Consider the following 20,371-nt stretch of genomic DNA (forward strand, 5'->3'; position numbering starts at 1 on the left):
TACCATAAACGAATATCATGAGTGAAAACCTCTGTGATCCATTCTTGTTTACAAAAAGATATTAAAATAGATAAGTGTCACCAAACCGATCAACCACCGAAACAATGCAGAAAAAGACATCGCGGGCCAACATCCAGATCGTTTCATTTCAATAATGGACTCTGTTTTATGAAAATTCACCCTATCGCAGTGCTTGGATCAGAAACCTGGGTCGAAAACGGGCTCCAGTCTCTCTGGGAGGTCTTGCGCTACTGGAAGACATCGCCTCGGAGTCGTTTGGCAACCGAGCATCCGGAATTCCATTGGTTGGAAGCTCCACATTTCATTTGTGCCGTTTTACAACATTTGTATTTAAATTAGCCCGTATCTGGTTCAATCCCGGGATGGCCAGAGACTTCTTGCTGCGCTCACCATAACGTTTCGTATCATATCGGGAGCGAGACCACTGCTGGGTCATGCTGAGTTGTGGGATTGATATTTATTTTAAAATGTGCGATTATATTCGTTTGTTTCTTGCATTCCGTACGAGTGAAGCCACGAAGTGTAGGAAGAGAAAAATATCTCTATCAAGGCTGGAAGCATGACCACAAGTTACAGCATGTTTTGTTCACCCTAGAGATTGAGATCCAAGGGTGCAGTGAAGTCAACTAAGAATAAGTTGAAGTCTACGAAAACGCAAAGAAAAACGTGAAGAATGGCACATTACACAACGCCCTACGTCCGCTAATGAAAGTACGATAATGAAAGCTCTATGAACGTGGCCAGAGTATGTGTTTATTGCAATTTATGTCAGTATCATGCCTTGCTTTTCCTACCTACTTCCGATTGAAACATAATGAAGAAAGGTTTTCCATACTCGGCTTGGGTTGAAAGCATCTTAATACAGAAGGCAATAAACTTGTTTGTTATCATATAAAATATAGCTGCACAAAGGATAAGCCCTCTCTTGACTTAATGATGGGTTGTTTCAAACTGTACGTAACAAGCGAAAATAAATTGGGAAAGCTCGACTAACCTAAAGTCAAAAAAAAACTCCAGAGAATCAACAGCTCAACTTCAGCAGCTTGGATGCATGAGTCTGCTTGGTATGTCGCGGTACAGTACTGACCGTTGGGTAAATGTTTTTAAAATGCCATGGTTATTTTTATATTCTATCTATAGATTAGTTAATTCAGTTCACAATTGTTTAGAGAATGTAAAAGCCTTACATAAAATGATGCAGAAAACTTCGTCTATCCGATAATTTAAAATAATCAAAAGTGTTCATCATAACGTAGGATAAAATAGAATAGAACAAAGCACTAGCAATAAAAATACTCGGCATAATTACAAGTACCAGTGATTAAAGCCACTCATTACGAAGTCGACACTAGCCTGTGTATTGCATCGGTGTGGAAGTGTACAGTAACAATTAAAATTGCAAAAACGAAGGATATTTTAATGTATGATAATTTAATTATACAAACATTATCTACTGCATGGGTTGCATTGACGAAGCTATGGTCAACTACACGAAATCGATTAATGTTCACATAAATTGGTTGCGGCTACAGCATGAACATGATCAAAGCAAACTTAATTGAGGTCACTTTTCTAAGAGTGGCTCATTTGAATTCTTGCACAAGCGAGGAACAGCTGAAAAAAAACAGGAACAGCTGAAAATGCCATAAACTACGTCTAGGTTGATATGTTTTATGGGTCCTCTGTTGCGACAGAATGATTGCTGAAGTGATTAAAAATACCAATTCATCATCTTTCGTTGTTGAACCTTCACACGATCAATGCTTTACCACACCCCGGTACAAGATCGACTACCGAAGACACACTCGAACAAGCTTGCAATGAATATTCATCGATATTTTCCCGTTTGAAATGGAGTATGAAATGAGCACAAGATGAACAGGTGAAAATTAACGTACATATTTCACTCGCGTGCGGCATTTTCAATTAGTCATGCGAATTTCCGTTTCTCGGAAAAGTGATGAAACATCGTTTAGTAGTTTGTGAACTTATCTTTACTATTGAGGATGGGAAGTCACGCAAAGCTTAGAATCTCCGTACAGACAGGATATCCCCAGCGATTGGAAATCTGGTTCACGATGGAACGAAAAATCGCACACTTCTAATGAACTACTACACAGGATGCCGTTTTCAACCGGACCCACATGCGTTTTAAACCTTTATCGGACCCTTTTTTGCATACACGTCTTCGCGAGATTTATCTGTGGGTTCATTACCTCGTCCATTTGGAAGCGGAGACAAGTGAAACCGCACCGCTTCCCATTGAGAAACCTGTTCGGTGGTTACGTTTGCTTCGATTTCGTCCAGTTCGGCAGGAAAAGCAAATCAGCTGATGTCATGTCGAAGAAATGTGGCAATAACCAGTCTCACCATGAAGCCACTGCATGCATGAAAGTATGCGAGTGTTTGTTGAATGGACGGATCGATGCAGTTGTCTTCTTGTCATCCTGTCAACGTCTAGTGGCTCGATCATTTTTCGGGAACTTGAAATGAAGCTCACTCTGGTTCATTTTCTCGTTCGATGAGGTGTCAGAGTGTTGAATCCGAAACAGCAGGGATGAAGAAAAGATCGATCGATTGTTTGAGAAAACGTTTTCGTTGAACCTTCTGCTAACGGTGTTTTGATAGATCGCTCACATGAAATACAACTGAAAACGAGTGGGATATATTTCCTTTTGCCAAAATGACAAGAAATTATTGCATTTTCTCTTTTATAATTGAGTTATTGAACCCACTTTAATTGGACGTCGATGAGGACCACACACCTGTTTTCCATTCGTCCATAATTGAATTGGTTAAACCCCTTCCGTGATGGACAATAATGAAATGGCCATCTGTGGTATGCAAGTGGAGTAACCTTATTTGGTGTTATCGTTGAGCGATAATTAAAACATGATTGCACGCGTCTGAAGATCACTGTCCATCCCCGCACAACACTCGCACCTTTTACGGATTGTTTGACCACGTGCCGATATCGTTCTGTTGTGGCTGGAAAATTCTCGACTAAACCGATCAGTGATATGGTACGAAGGGAAGAATATTCACTGTCGAGGCCTGTGGAAAATGATTCCGATCTGCTGCACCACATAAAGTATGGCATTTAATTAACATAGTTTGTCATCCTTTCCATATCGATAGAAGACACGCGCTCAACTGAGAATTTCCACCACACGAAAAGTGCACTTGCGGGAGCGTTTTATGCTGTTGAAGAATTTTCATCCATTTCTTGACGATCACTTCTTGCAGAAGCAGATTATCAGGTTGCGATTTCAATTAAACTTTAATTGAATTTCGATCACAAGATCGTTCGTGGTTTATCGATGGAATGTGAGCACATTTTTTAAGATCTTCACCAACCAGACGTGTTGGTTGCTTGGCCGTGTAAGTCGTGCATTATTGCAGTGACCTCCCACTTTTCGCAAGAAGCTATGTTTGTTCACTAGCCCACTACACGCACCGATGCCTGGCTGGACTGTCTTGGAAGGGATGAGTGATCGCGACTACAGAACGATCACTTGGGGTCCGCTACTTCATAGTGTTACGCTCGAGCTCACCAACTAGGCCTTACCCAATGTAAAACAAGCTGAATAAAAACGAAAGACGCAAAATTTATTTGAATTCAATTATTTCAATGGAGCAAGGACAAGCGTGGCATTTGAGTTCATGAAAAATTAAAATTTAGCACGACAGAATAGTCAGAAGCGGATCAATCCGTTCGGGGGCCCCAAGCGATTGGATAAACGGGGCCCTCCAGACATTTCCATTGCTCTAAATGTTTTCATACTTATGGCCAAAATTAATTAGACTTGTTTTTTACAACAGCAAGCAATCCTTTATATATATTTTCAGGATATAATCTCCAATGATTTTTGATAGATTTTTCTTTCGTGCTGTTAATTATGACCTCCACATCCTAAACCAACCAGACCTATTGGAAACTAATCATTTTGATATTTTTCTGCGATAAATTCCATGTTTTTCTCTTTTAAGTAAATGCAAATTTAGGTTACTGTTCACTGATGGTTTTTATGTGTGCTAAATCGCAATGGGGGTTTCTAAATTTCTCTTAAATTATCAAATCTTTTTATCAATTTTAACAGCGATGATGAAAACAATTTAAAAGGGTAACAATGGAGACTTTTGCTGGTGGGCCGTAAATTGAGAGCATTTTAAGTCAAACGGACAGTATTAGATGAGAAAGAAGGTTCATGAAAACATATAATAGCAAGGTTTTAGGTGAAAATTAACTATGGTTAAGCAATATCAAAAAAACAGCTGTACTAACTTTGATCAAAGTACACTTTATGTACAACTATACATATATGTATACCACTGCGAGAATAAATAAAATCGGTAGTTACTTTTGCGATCTGGAGGTTTCATCACGGGGCCCCCTTAAGCTCGGGGCCCCCCGCGGCCGCTCAGTCCGCTCATAGGTAGATCCGCCTCTGAGAATAGTTTCAATCAAACTTCTATCATAGATAAATTGTTTTTAGGCAAAAATTCTTAAACCTAAATGTTCGGTAAGTCGTAAACCTGAAAACGACTTGCGCATCTATTCTGACGCAGATAATTAGTATCGCAAATGAAACCTTAGCCGAGCGGACTGTAATCGATCCTCATACATTAATGTTGAGCTCCTGGGTGAGCTCCACGAGGTGAGCAGAAAAGCAACCATTCCGGTAAAACGGACATTTAACAAAAACATTAACGTCTTCCTCGAGCGTCCGTGTAACTGTCTTTCTGGAGTTTGATCCAAATTTTTCCCTTGGAGGAGGATCATTACACGACTTTGCAACGCCATACCGATTCACGATCGGGGTGATATCGGGGAGAAAATGAACCATCGAGCACAAGATATACCATTTACTCGATAATTGTTGCGCAATTAACTTCGTGCTGCACCGAAGGGATACAGTTGGACGGGTTTGAGTTGACGAGTCAACTTGGGCGACAATCGGAACGGTTTCAGTTATGCCAGCAATGTAGTTCCAGAGATGGAAAGGGTGAGCTTTAGCCGTGGAATTTAGTTTTGCTTCCGAAAGAAGTCGTCAAAGGGAAAAAAATGGCAACGATTGATATGATATAGAATTCTAAAAGAGACGCCCGAGGAGCTCTGCATTGGATGAATGGAGCGACTTCTTGCATTTCAATGAGTTGACGATGTTGATGGATCCTCTTTTTCAAGATATGATCAATTCCACGAGGAGTTCTCCATCTCATGCTCATGACTTTAATTAAAGGTTGTGAAGCTATGCTTAGTCCACATAATTAGTCGCTCCTAACTACGTTCTCGTGCTCCATCGAGCAATGAAGTTTGATTTCGAATCATCATCGCCTTCGTTACCGATACTCCTCAACCCATGTTGTCCCTCACACAACCACAAGAAGCGCAACCCCAATCCAAGCCTTCCATCCACAACTCCCGGCGGCGACCAGTTTTCCATCATCATCCTCCTCATAGAGACCGAAGCCTTTTTTATCAGCTCACGTTTATCATTGGAAAGTTATCGTAGACCCTAGAGTGGGCTCGGTCGCTCGGTCGGTCTCCTGGAGGCTATTTGGTGGCTGAACTGGCAACGTCGGTGCGAAAGCACCCAGAGTGGAAGGACACCTCCGGGATCAGGGGGCGTGCGGGTTATTATGGGAGTTGTTATTAAAATTCCATTTAAAAGCAGTTCCGCAAGGCACTTTACCAATGGCATTTGCACCGGGTCGCGCAAAGTCGAGCAATGCTCAGAGATATGGCTCGGCCTCGCATTCCTATAGGTAGGTAGGAATGCCAAGCTTTGTGACTCACATGCAACTATTTGCAAAATGTTAATGGATTCATTCAACTTTGTCATAGTCTAACAGTTCATTTTGCGTTTTGATCGTTGCTGTTGATTATATATTCCATATCAGTTTTCAGGAACTCAACACTCTGGTAAAATAATGAATTTAGCTTAGCTCTGAATCAGTTCTTCGGACGACACAGAAGCATCTTATTTCATGCCCCCGGCATCGACCTATAGTGTCGACCTGTGTCTTTTCTGATTCGGTTGCGGTTGTCCAATTAATCTTTCCGTTAGTTGGTTTTCCTTCCACTTCCTCCACTGATTCTCTAAAAGCGCATGATCTACGCTCACTGTTGTCGCTTCGGCCATTGAACACACCGAAACAAGTTTTCTAGAGTTGGTGGATTTTTTCTTTTCAGTTTGATCTCGTTTTCGACAGCGGCACTGAACTGGAATCCATCATCTCACTCTGGTGCCATGTTTGAATTAGCCGTTCATCAAAAGCTTATGGAAAGGAGCGTCCAAAGTGAACGGCTCTCGGTGGAATTCGGTAGATTGATGGACTCTGGCGTCCAGTGTTCGGTTAATATTCGTTCCAGTTTAACCCAGAGTGCCCGGTTTGTAGTAGAAATAATCGAGGGAAGAAAAAAGTCTGTCCAACATCGGCCGATAGAGTGTTGGAACGGTGGCAGATAGATTTTTTCATCCAACGAATCTTATGGAATGGCTTTTGGTGTTGCCTGTTCACTTTGGGCTGATTTTTCGTGTTGGTTTCCACCGACCGCAGCATAAACAATTTCCTTCACTGCTGCGCGAACATCGAACATTTGTATCACTTCGAACAAACGCAGGAACAAGGTTTATTGACGCTGCTTCCTGAAAGCTCCTCGCGTCGGTTCTGATAGGCAACGACGAACACCACGATAATTTCCTTCCGATCGGAATTTTTTCCCATTTTCACAGCTCTCACTTAATAACTTAATTGCCACTGCGCATCCGGATCCACATGCACCTCGAACCGTGTGAAACGGGGTGACGATCAATCGACGATCGACGGTTTGTGTCCGAGAAAGTTCCCGTCTTGCGGAAGCCTTCTTGGTTACAGGTTTTCTTCAACCGCTTTGTGAATGAAGATAATGAACGGAGAGAAGACAGAAGGAAAAACCAACACTTAACCACTGCCAGTCAACTTGGCCAGCTAGCGAGTCCGGCGCACCAGCGGAAAAGGCGTCGACCGCTTTCATCAAACACTGCATATTCACTAAAGTGCACCATGACACTCAGCTGCACCGTATGCTCTCGTTTTTCTTTTCATTTTCCCTACCCTCGGCCGGATCGGATCGGGATGCGACAAACTGCAGCATTCACTTCCACTTGCACGAATGGTTCAATTGTTCACTTGGTCTAGTGGGACTAGCTCGAGCTGTCCCACGAACCGAGCTAGGGGTAGGCGCGTGCACTTCGGCTGATCTCGTTTGTCTAGGCTGCGGGGAAAAGGGACGCTTCGGGTTTTCTCCTAGGTGTGCTCTAGTTCGCTCATAGTCCGATCGATCGCCTTTGCGCACCCATTTGCGCTCTCTCACGCGGGATGCTGGATTCCCACCATTAGGAGTTGGAGTCACCCATAAATGCCCCACTAGATCGCAACCCCACCAGAAGAGAGCCTTGAAGCCTTTGGAAGCCTATTTTCTATTTCATTCAATCACGAACACCCCAACAGAAGTCAAATCCTCTCTCAAAGAAGCTTAACGTCTCGTTGAGATCTCGTTGAAACTAGAGTAGCTTAGAGGAGTGCTCATGCGATCCTTCCAAAGGGTCGATGCCGTTAGGCCGTCGTGTCGGTTCAACGCGGAGCGTACTATAAACTTCTGGTCGTCGCGCTCAGCGTCAATGAACCGGTCGCTGAACGACCTCGAGGACTACGCCAATGCAAACCATCAGCTGATTCTCAACTTCCCCGCTACCCCCTGCTGGGGAGCACGTTTAAAGGTCCCAATAAACGACGGCACGCTTCGCGCGTGTGCGCAATGTATCGTTCGATCGTGTGCCATTCGGGGGGAACACGCGCCGTTACGGACAGCTGTAAAGGGTGGGGTTCTCTTTGAAAAATGCGATACGAGGTGGGGAAGAAAATGATTCCCGTTTAACGGCGTGAGAAAGGAGAGATAAGATGCCGAGAGCGAGCATTGGAGCTAAGCGTGGAATGTGTGCGTGTGTGTTTTTTGTTGGAGAAGGTAGAAGAGTGACAGACTGGGGTTCGTCGCTTGTAAAACGGTACGAAAGACTTCAACGACTTTAACGTTTTGTTAAAGCGGAAATGTTTACGCTAATGATATTTATTCATAAATGTATTTGTATGTTTGCAGGTTGATTAATTCGCTTTTATTTATGCTTATTCATGCTTATCTTTTTCTTAACTTTTGACGAATGAGTTCAATTTTGAAGGTCATCGCGAATGTTCCCATGTGTAGATTTGCACATTACAACAGGTTTTTGTACTTATTTTCACAACCTGTTAATCGAGAAACTGTGTTCGGTTATAAACCGCAGCTCGGGTCGTGTGTTCAAAGTCTTCGAGCATCATAAGTCGCCATAAATTAGCACCGTGAACCACGGACCGAAAACAACCCTCCCAGGGCACGTGCTCGTTGGCTCGGTGGTTCGTCGAAAGCGGGAATGCCGATCAAAGCCCGGTCGACCGGTGCAAAAATAGCGCACCACACACACATTTGAGTGTCCCCCATTGGAAAACAGAATTGGATGGAGTGGACATCGTGCGCTCATAAATTATATCACGCATGCCGTTTGCGGGACCAAAGAGTCTTCCGTGCGCTGCAACAATACTGCACGGAATGTGGCAATAAGCCGAGTAATGTGACACTGCCTGTTAGGAAAGATTAAATTAAAAGATCACGGCTTCTCTATTTGGTGATAAATTCGTTTCTTTAGTCCACACGCTCAGACGTTCTGCCTACGATCAAAAAAGGATTGTTTCATAAAGGAATTGGTAAACCACTCCATGAATGTATTTTGTTCTCCTTCAGATCCTTGCGCCCATAGAGTATGTACCGAATTCTTTTGGCGACAGGTTCATTCCCCGCCGTTATGCACTTCGGCGCTCGAGCCAGTTCGTAGAAGATAGTAAAATGGAAAACGTTACAGATCCGATCAAGATGGTACGTAATATCGGATTTTTCCGCCACGTGATTTTGTTTAACATTTCCACTTTGTTTCAGAAGGACGTGTGTGGATTCTGGAGGCATCACCACTACACGACCGTACTGAAGGAGCTCTTCGAGCTGGTTCCATTCCGTAACAAGATTCTCACGTTCCACGAGAAAACATGCCGGCGCGTGTCCAACCCGCTGGCGATCCGGACGAACCTGGAGTGGGTCACTCGACCGGCCCATCCGAACCGCCAGAAGCTGGACTGGAGCTGTAATCCGCGGCTGAAGCCGATGGCGTTCATTGAGGCCGTGCACGATCTGCCCAACATCAAGCGGCACTACCAGAAGATTATCGACTGGTCGAGCGGGGGCCAGATCGCTGCCATCTTCAATAAGAAGCTGGTGATCTGGGAGCCCAACACGGACGTGACGATCGGGCTGGGCTTTCAGCACGCGACCGCCATCGCGTTCAATCCGACCGGCGACCGGCTGGCGATCGCGATGTACTTCATGGACCGGGCGATCCTTGACATCCTGGAGGTCCGCAGCGAGCAGTTCGGGAAGCACGGCGTGGTGAAGATCGTCGAGGGTAGTGAGGTGCTCCTGACCTGCCTGACGTGGGACGGCAGCGGGCGGTACGTGGTGTGCGGGTTCGCGTGCGGAATGCTCTCGGTGGTGGACGTGCAGACGGGCAGTGGTGATGGCACGAACCACCGGTCCGTCGAGTACCCCGCCCACAACAGTCTGATTCTGATGATAAAGTTCTCCTGCGGGTTCAAGTACCTGGCCACGGGCGATTTGGACGGCGAGGTGTACATCTGGAGCTGGAGCGCGGGCCAGCTCGCGGTGATCAAGCACATGATCGCATCGTTCGTCTTCTTCGATTGGCACCCTTGGCGTGAGGACGAGATCGTTATCGGTGAGCCCGGGTGACCGTTTCAGGGGACGATCGCCAAGCGGTTCTCGCTATACAGGATGTTTTTATTTTATTAGCCGACAGCGAGCCGGTCCTGATTTCGCTGCATCACGTCCCGAGCCGCCAGGTGGTGTCGTACTATCGACGCGAGGAGCCCGATTGCATCGTGACGGCGCTTTCGTTCAATAAGGTTTCCGGCGAGCTGGTCGTGTGCTTCACGTACGCTGGTAGGTAGTAATTAAACGCCATTACGCGATGCGATCTCTCGATGCTGGCTGGCACACGGTGTTGGGTCCAAGAACGTTCACGTTCACGAATGGGATGTGTCCCGATGAGGTGTTAGTTGCAACGAGATACCACCGGAAAATTTGTATGAATTATTATCGAATTCGTTCAATCATCAGCCTTACATTCGAGCGTCGAAGAGCATGTTGCTGTCAGTCTTTGAGCGTAACTTGTATAAGGGGAACTTATATTTAAAAAACCACTTTCCTTTGTATAATCATGTATAATGACTTTGCGAGCGAAAAAAAAAACACACCACGTGTGGCATGCACTCGTATCTCTTCTTTCACGGAGTAAAAATCTCGGTTTCCAACGGGCAATGTAATAATACTAATAATCATGATCAGTGCGTCCCGGCGATGACTTTCCCTCCCGTAATTATTGATATTGATACGGGAAACGCTAACAACATTTGTTAGCAAAACCACGTCTAGTACAGGCGATTGTAAGCGATAGAAAATGCTTGCATCGTAGTGTGGTGTGTGGTCATTTCATCGGGAGGTCGCGGTAAGATCGCAGGAAATAGTTTTCTGTGCGCTCGACATACATTTTTAATGATACAAATTTAATAAATTCGCTCACAATGAGGGAAAAGGCAATGTATCGAATAGGAGAGAGTGAAGAGAGAGAGCTTAGAGTTGTACCGTATGATCCATTTTCTTACCGTTCTTTGCAGACGACGATAAGCAGCCCGAAATAGTCGTGCTGGCCTCGCTGGATCGCGTGGTTGATGTGTTGCGCAATCACGAAGAATCCATAGTGCATCTACTCTGGAGTCCCGATGGAAAGCAGCTCGGTACGTTTAAGGGAAGCAGGCTCCATGTAGAGGATCGCTCTGTTGATAATCTCTTTTCAACGACTCTCCCCGCAGCGAGCATCGGCCATGACGAAACGCTTACGATCTGGAACTTCTTCGGAAGCCCCCCAAACGGCAACACAAGGGGCAAGAACAGGAAGCGCAAGCTGCAACACGATCCACCGGCAGGGACTAGCTCGGGCTTGCGGGACGTGGCACGGATTCAGTGCAACCGTAACAAAGAAGCCACCTATCGGGATCTGGCCTCCAGTTTCCTTTTCAAGCCGATGCGCTAGCCCTTGCCTCGCTTGCAATCCTTCCTAACCGCGGGTCACCACCCAGATCCACAGGTAATTAAATTAAAGACATGAATAATTGCCATGGATCAGGCTCTCGGAATGAAAACAACCATTTCACCCACACTTTCCAGGTTCCGGAAGATAAGAGAACATGGGCCGCCTGGAGTCGGCCTGGGGAAAAGCAAATGAATGCAATCCGCTGTGCGGTAAACGGATCGTTCGTTCGATATTGATATTACCCTTGTGTGTTTAATGGTTGTAAATTTGGTGTACATCATTATATTTTCGTTTTGTTTTTTGTTGCGATGCTTTTTATAATATTTCTATTTAAGGTGAGAAGAGTGTAGCCAAAGTGTTGGAAAGTCAAAGTGCAATATCTTTTACCGATGCCGATCGTATGCTAAGGAATGTGTGATTAAAGTTTTCTTGACTGGATGAAAGGTTGACAGACTGGTAAATATTTATCTTCATTTTATTTAAACCCAGTTAAGTTAGTACAGCACAAACAGCGAGAAACGTTAACTAACTTATAGTCCTCGTGTATCCAGTGAATAAGTAGTAAATATCATATCTATTTCCCAAAACTTATGCGCAACGACAGAAGAACCCCCCGGAAAGGCTAATATTACCGATGACCTTTCCATTGAAATATTTTAAACACTTTCCGCATAGGCCGTCACATACTTTTCCGTGTAAACCTGCGCACAGTCAGCAACACCTCAGCAGTGTAGCGTTTCGAAATCAGTGCACTTTGTTCACCTGACAGCATACGCCAAACGATCTGCCACCAAACGAGCTACCAATCCGCGGGACCTACCCCGTAATCAATTAGTAAAACTTCTAAGCCTGTCAGCCTTAATCCAAACTGCAGTCATATTGCAACGGCATTAGTGGCACGACGTGGACGCTCCCGTATACGGACCCAACCTTCGAAAAACGGACGTTCCTATGAACACAAATCTGGCACTGTAGAACGAATGCGATTAAACGAAGGGAAAGCGTTGTGCTGCAAAATTTAAAATGGCGAGTTAAGTCGCCGGGCTTTGGAAGTCGAAAGCGGTATGTAACGGGGTGGGTAGGACTTTTTAAACTGGGCGCTGTCTCATTATCGTCGGTCGAGAGACGCTCTTTCGGAATGCTACCGCAGGCTTAGAGAGGTTTGAGTTTTCCATATTACATTGTCAGCTAAACCTTAAGATATAATAAGATGATCACAGTAATAGTATAGAAGAAAATTTAAGAGCATCTAATTTTCTCAAGTAATGAATGTCAACGGGTTTAACAAACATAACCAAATCGTGACGTTCCGATAAAAGCTAACGGTTTCACCAAGACGCACAAAGGAATACTCGGCAAACCAAATCTTAATCCGATGCGGTGCGTGTTCCGATGCTATAAAACTGCCCCAGATTCGCCATGGCAAAAGTTCCGAGAATGGCCGGTAATGATCGCTATCGCGTCGATCGTCTTCGTCACGGTTACTATTTATTAGTTGTTGAAATGCAATCCATCGATCGCATAACAGGTTTGCCGATCGCGTTCGATTCGGTGCACGTAGACTTGCTTTCGTTCTGACCGACACGATCTTCGCTCCGGATATCTCATATGGACGATGGGTTTGAAGATCGGACTACCGTATCGCTGAACCGCATCTCGATCGGCTGGCCGATTGAGGTTCTCGCTGTATCGGCTCAATTTGGTTTCTTTCGATCCTGTAATGGCTTCCCCTTCTTTTGCGGCAGCTCGGTTTGCTACCATTACGTATTTCTCGATCGTTGGATGACTCGGACGATAAGTTGGTAGGTGCTCTCGTGACTGAAATTTCATCTTGATTGATTTAGATTGAGCCATCACGAGTCGACGAAAGTGAGGCAGTAAATCTTGGCATGTTCTAGAATCTAGATATTAAGTTCGACAAGACTACCAATAACACCGAGTCGGTGATTCTCTACTTTTTTCAATCGTGAGTTTGTTGAGGTTTTATTGAAAGTGTAGTGAGTGCATTGAAACCTTTTATTTACTTTATATTTTAGTGAAACTTTCGCTGAGATAACCGAAATTTGAAACTCTCTACGGACAGTTGAGATGTAATTCCAGCGTCGTGCGCTTGTTGCAGGTGGAAGATATACTTCGCGAACGTCCTGGTAGTTGCTTAGAAAACAATGTTCCTGCCGCCCACACGCTTGCATCATTGTGCAGGTCACGACGTTGACCCACCGCATTTTAACGCGCGTCCACTCATTGCACATCACATTACACCCAGCACTCGGCGTGGACTTAGTGGTAGTTGCACCCGGTACTCGCAGCTTTGATGTCCGCTGGTGTTTTTTTTAAATGCCTCCCATGTCTTGCGAAGCCATAGTTGAATGAAATTTCACTTAACGTCCCTTCCGCATTGCGCCCGTCGATCGGGCACGGGTGCATTTTGAATGGGAATTGCATGCGATTACTTTTCATGCTCGATTCCGTCCGTTGGTTTGGAGGGCTTGAACCCATCGAGGAAAGGGAATGGTATGCGGATGTTTGATTTTGTTTAAACTTTTAACGGAACACTCTCTATGCACTGATCCAACTGCAGATATCGAACGGTTGTCGGAGGAAAAGATGTTCATTTAACCTTTGGCGCGAACGTTGCGCGATCGGTTCCACGTGCACCTGGCACTTTGGCAATTCAATTAAGGTGTAGTGCTTTATTGCCTGTTTCCTTATGCCACGAACATCAATAAACCAAAATGTTGGGTAATTTGGCTACGGTTCCAAAGGGACCGAACTTGATTAAATCTAGTGCATAAAACTAAAGTGGAAAGGATATATCGTACGTTGGGTTTGACGTTCGGCCACGTAAATCAAAATCCGTGTAGTAAACTATTTAAAGAATAAATTTTTATGTATCTCAATTCATTTTCATCGTCTACAATCACGATGTTTTGCAGCAATATAGAAAAATTCAATCTGCTGTACTTTCGATGTCCGATTACAAATCACAATCAAGTCTCAAGCAAGTCGGGAGCATAAGTGAATTAAGGTCATCTAATCACGAGCACATTAAGGCAGGGGAGATTAAGGACAGTTAAGTTGAAGAAAAAGATCCCTGCACACTTGACGAGATCACGATGCAGTTTTCAAATTATCAACACCTTTTTCTGCCCGCGAATCGTGACTGGGACTTTCTGAGTTATTGAAATAGAACCGATACGGGGGATGCCTGTCTTCAACCGTCCGGTACGGTGGTGGGTGCGCTATAAATATTGTGTTAACACCAGTAGCAGTGGAGAAGTGGAACGATCAGAGCTCGTTGAAGCTTTGCGTTAGCAAATGACTGGACAAAAATGCATTCAACACTTGTATGCGGTGGTAAAACACGGAGCCTGTTTAAGAAGGCATAGAGAAAGAGAGACAGAGAGAGAGGGAATAGCTTCCGTGGAAGATAAAATTGACAGAGAAGGCTTGTCAGTGCCATCCCAAAGCGTTGGTCAAGATCGGGAATGTTCCAACATGTGCTAATGGGTCATCATGACATGTTTTCCGATGAAAGGTGTCCGTTAGGTTTCCACTGTTGACTTTCATTCAGACTAAAACGCGTTTCCTTTCATACACTTCTTCCTTCACACCAGATCTTCATATGGTAGAACGTCAATCGTTTCCCCAACGGTTTCTGAAGGAGCTCCCGATTGATTGATTGAACTTTATGAGTCCCATTGAGGATGGTTATGGTTTATTAGACAACTTTGACGTGGGATGTCCTTGTGTGGTGGGCCGTAATTAATTTAGCACAAATCACTTGTCATGTCTGCATAACCGTACATCGGTGGGGAACGTTACCATGTAAGGCATAGAAATGCCTGTTTTCTAGTTAAAAAAATGGAAGGTATTTCAATGGTCAATTGCACAGCAGCACAGTTATAATTTGTTTCCATGTATAGATCAATATCCAATGTTGTAATTTAACCAAATTTACCTTTTCTCACATTATTTATTCTTGTCAATCAAAAAGAATAATAATGTTTGATAGAAAAACACGTTTCTTGGTGTACTTGTTTTTTTGTACTTTTTCAAGGAGACAATCATTGCGATAACAAGCATGAGATACAGCTTTGATTTGTTATCTACAAAAAACCTTTATTGTTACCCAACAAGTTTCATGAATTGAATAGACTAATCTCTAGTCTCTCAATGTCTCCATTCGTGTCATTTTAGGTTAAATCTTTTTCACGCATACAAAACCGTTGAAAGATTGTGTCACGATACAAAAGGAAAGCAACATTGGGACCATGTTGGAACAAATGACCCGGTATAAATCATTGCCTTTCGATCGATCTGTTCGACCGTTCCGTCAGATATGCCTTCGTTCGAGTTTGTTGTTGCCTATGAACACGCAAGACATTTTGCATGCGAGGCCCCATATATTCCACCCTGCTTTTCCTCATGGCAATGCGCTTTAGGTCGGAACAGGACAATTAAGACATTAAACAAACACTACAGGGAACAGAGGAAAAAACGCTATGGTATAGTCGTTGGCTTGCTTTCACGTCATTGCGTGCTGAGGATACGGCGTTAAGTGGAATTTGATTGATAAAGATCCTCAGGCGAGATATATTCCAAGGAGCTGTCTAGTTAGGGCGTGCAAAAAATCTGATACACTTGATACCTTTAAGCAGCTGTCAAATGATGTCGATGGATAAAAATGATAGAGCGATGTTGTTGTGGTCGATCAAAAACTTAATTGCAAACCAACAATTAAACAAGTATAAATCAAACCATGTGTGATATTCGGCGAAGGATTTTCTAACCAATCGATTGATCAGCAAACCGTAGAAAGGTAATCAATAATACTAACGGGGCCACCTAAAGCTACCGTGATGACCAGCTCAAACATTGTATAGAAATATATGACACTCCCAACGTGTCAAGTGGGACACCGTGGGCGTAAGAAAACGTAAATCAAGATTTGCCCAGACTTCAAAATACTGCAACATTGTTAGTGCATGGCTTTTCCGATTGCATTCAGCGCTCATAGCGAACTCATATTTCCCAATGGCCGCGCACCCTTATGTCCCATGTTAGTCCACTGCATCATGCAAGAGATTATCATGCTGTCATATCATAGTCATAAGTAGCGCGATAATTGCGGTCTAGCCGGTAATAATAATAATGAACCGTAGTGGTCCTGCTAACTTGTCACAAAAGGCACCTCCATCTCCAACATCGTCGAGCGGTTTGGTTTTATCTGACCACAACGAGCTTTAGTGGGGACTATGTTTCTTCTCTGAAATGTAAAATGCCAAAGGGGTGTTGGATTATATTTCACGTGTGGTTTTTACTGACTGTCTGTGCTCATATTTGCTTAATGTGGATGGCATGTAGTATATCAACCGATCGGGTGGATAAATGGTTTGTGGTTTCTTTCCAACACCAACTTAAACCCTTTGGTGTTGAAGTTCGCTTCTTTTTGCTCCATGATTTGGGTTGATTTAAAGCTTGCGTTGCGTGAATATTAAAAGCGATGGAGCTTAAAGGGTATGCTACTAAGTCACATGAAGCAACGCTCTAATGATGATGACAAGCATTACGCTTTGCTACCAAAGTCGCAAAGATCATTCAATTATCGATGATGATTGATCAACTGAACGTTCAGAAATCGTGATTGATTGAGATATTAAACCATACGTTCGATGTTTGCTCGTGTTGAAAAACCCCTCGATCATTTACCGACTTATGCGTTTGATGCTTTGTCGCCATTATTGAGTTTTGCAACGGCTTAAAGTGAACTCGGAGTGAATTGTTGCGATTCCTTGAAACAAAAACTGCATCAGTGGAGTTTTGCATTTCTTCCCTCATTTCCAGAATCGCGTCCAATCATCGTTATGGGTCTTGATGTCTCTTTTCAGGAGCGATCATCCTACGATTTTTCCTTCTAATGGAGTTAGCTCAGAGCTGAGCGCTTTCGAACACCTCCTGCCTTCGCTCGTGGCCGACATTCTTGTAGACGGATCGCTTAGCAAATATTTTATCAGCGGAACAATTTTATTGCTTGATCCGCCGAGCGTTTTTCCTCGTCCCATACTTTAGACTCTGGAGAAACCTGGGGCGCAATAAATCTCCCGACCCGTGCGCCAATTCCCCAGAGCCTCCATCGGTTTCTTACCTCAGGGAAAGATAGGATCGACATGGGGGGAATTTTCATCCCAACAAGGCTCTCCGAGGAACCTGTGCGTTTGAATAAGGTCGTATGAGTCAAACCGAGGACCTGAACTATTTGGGTTTTGTATCTTTTTCTTTCGCCTCTTTTCCACACAGCACGAGCCGAGGCGGTCGGGAGTAGTACAAACATAGTAGAATTGGACCATAAATAACACTTAACTTTAATACGGTGCAACTGAACGGTGTGGCGTGCAATAAATCATGCATTATATTAATGTGCGTTTTCTTTTTCACTTAATTGTGGATATTATCGGAATATTACTTCCTCCACGCTGCGTCGGGTTCGTTCCGTTGCATTGGAATCTGTTTCGGGGAGCCGTTTCGGACGATTAAGGATGGTGTGCGTCGGCGAGTGTGGTCAGTTCCACCCGGAGAACCTGTATGTAGCCGTAAATCCTTTGAAGTCTGCAGCAAACCCGGGTTGGTCCGCAATAATCACGTATCAGGGATTCGGGGACATATTATTATGGATGTCTCGTTTTGTGCAATGCGTTCCGTAAGGTGCAACAGAGGAACATTGTGACTTGGTGGGTTGTCTTCAGAGAGTCGAAGGAATAGCGACAGGTTGTACAGTCGCCCAGTTTTCCGAGACCTGAGGCTATTGAGGCGCCTCGGCTTGAGGATCACGAGATAATTATCACTTCATCCGAGGCTCGGAGGAAGTGATGCGGAGGTGGCATGGTGGAATGTTTAGGCGATGTATCTTTAAATAATTAACACGTTATTACCTAATATGGCTCGTTTGGACTTCAGCAATTCCCACGACGACCATCGACGCGAAGGGTGAAGAATTCGTGATGGAATGCCGATCGAACAACGTGTCCAGGAATCTGGTTTTCGCAACAATCTATGTCGTTGACACTTTTGCGGAGAAAATCTGAATATTTTGCCTCACTGATAAACCTCAAGAAATGCTTGGATGAAAGAAATATTTGCTGGCAAATTGTTCTACGACGCGATTATACAACAATTAAGGCATTAACGGTATTTTAAGCCTAAGAAACCAAAGCACCCACAATAACCGATAATAGAAGCAATCTTCATAAACAAATGAATATTTGATACACTTTGCTTACGTATATACTTAATCTATTATGCACGTTGGCTGCATCGCCATCCAAGGAAATTTCAATAACGATCGTTGATGATGAATTTGCTTCGACAGGGACTTATAGATAGTTCTTATGCTTTTGTTTTTGCCGAAAATTAATTGTCGGTCCCTTTGAAACCATGAGCCGGTCAGAAACTGAGTCTCATCGAAAGGTAATTAAATATGACAAGCTGTGAGAAAATCCACTTGTGTCTGTAACATTGTATGATTCTCTTTGCGTACTTTTCCTCTAACGCACCTCCGATCGATTACGACCATTGGCTGCGCCATGTCCCTCGGGTTTCCAGATAGTGTTCACACAGTCAAATGATATTTACGTCGTCGAGTAACCATTTTAAAGCATGTCGCATGGGAACATTCAGCTTAAAATGCATGTCCGTGCAGGGCTCAAAAGCGTCACCGGGACACCGATTAATTAAAGCTGGTTCCATACAATGTTGTAGGCTTCGTCTGCAGACTGGTGTTGATGTCCGGTGAAATGTGCTGTAGCCCGGGCCGGTGTGTATGTACCTTGATTGCGTTAATCATCACTTGAATTAACTTCCCGAGCAGCACTAGGCGTCTGGTTCGCTTCCGAGGGTTTCGATAAAAACCTGATGCTTCGATGTTGCCGGTAGCAATACTCTTGATTTCTGCACCCAATCGAATCATTCGAGCTTCCTTTCGCTGATACCCGCGGTCGTCTACACCTTCGTCGTCGTGAATCCCCGGCGGCGGTTGTAATCGAAGAAACGATGAGTACGACTCCTTATCCCACGGCAGAAACGATCGATATTGGAGTGTTCCCGTGGTTCCTTATCTCTCTTGCTAACGCCTTTTTCCTTGACTTCTTGTCGGAATCGCATATTTAATCAATGCCATTGATTAATAATGACAATTAAACACTATCCGCCCATTTTGCTTCCAAATGAACCCCTCGAAACATGTTCGATTGTGTACTGTTTCTTCTGCCCTCGGGAGCTCAAACTCACTGCAAAAATGACTTAAACGGTTCGGTGCGCTGTTGTCCCCACTCCCAATCGGATTCACAATTTTTCAGCAAACGACAATCATTCCCAAGAGCCTCCGGGGAAGAGCCACATAATATATGGAGCCTACCTCGACTGTGGCGCACCTCGTCGGTCTCTGGATGGAAGCAGAACATGCCGGCTGCCGCGGAAGCTGTTGTTGCAATTAGTAAGGATCGAAACCACGAACCACGAAGCCGGAGGGGAGTGGGTAAAAGTAATCGGCGGTTTGTGTAACAATAAAACACAGCAGCACAATGTTGAAAGCAATAGCTTGCTCAACGCCGAAGCCGCCTCTGGGGTTGGACGCTGATCGGAGATACGGCTTGTAAGCCAAAAGCGAGTGACTTCCAAGCGATGATACGATCGACTCGTCCGGAGCAACTGGATGAGCACGCGCGGGCTTTGATTTTATCGGCAAACTGAAGAGGGTCGGGGATGTCTTGAGCACTAACTCCAACATCGGCAACTACCGAAGAGGGAGCGGTTATGGTCCCAAGTCGATCTTGAGGGCGTGCAGGAGAGACGGCAAACATGGATGACAATATCTGATTCCCGGGGAGGAACGAGGAAAAGGCGGTCGAGATCCAGATCGAGGGCAAAATGGAAATCAATGTTTCCCGTTCGGTGTCAGTACGCTCAATAACAATGAAAATGAAGGCTAATTGAAGCTTGCGTTTAATTTGTGCAACATGCAATTAATGCGATCGGCTGACACTTCAATGCAATCTCTCGGAAGGAATGTCTCTGTCACGGCGACGAGCCAACAGCGGGTGCCATGCGTTGCGTGT

At 44.4% G+C, this 20,371-nt stretch overlaps 1 pseudogene; it reads left to right on the forward strand.

Moving 5' to 3' along the window:
- The first annotated feature begins 8,846 nt into the window (after window positions 1-8,846).
- On the forward strand, window positions 8,847-11,738 carry LOC131286951 (protein cortex-like; annotated as a pseudogene).
- The last annotated feature ends 8,633 nt before the right edge of the window (window positions 11,739-20,371 follow it).

Source organism: Anopheles ziemanni, chromosome 3, assembly GCF_943734765.1.
Source record: "Anopheles ziemanni chromosome 3, idAnoZiCoDA_A2_x.2, whole genome shotgun sequence".
NCBI lineage: Eukaryota > Metazoa > Arthropoda > Insecta > Diptera > Culicidae > Anopheles > Anopheles ziemanni.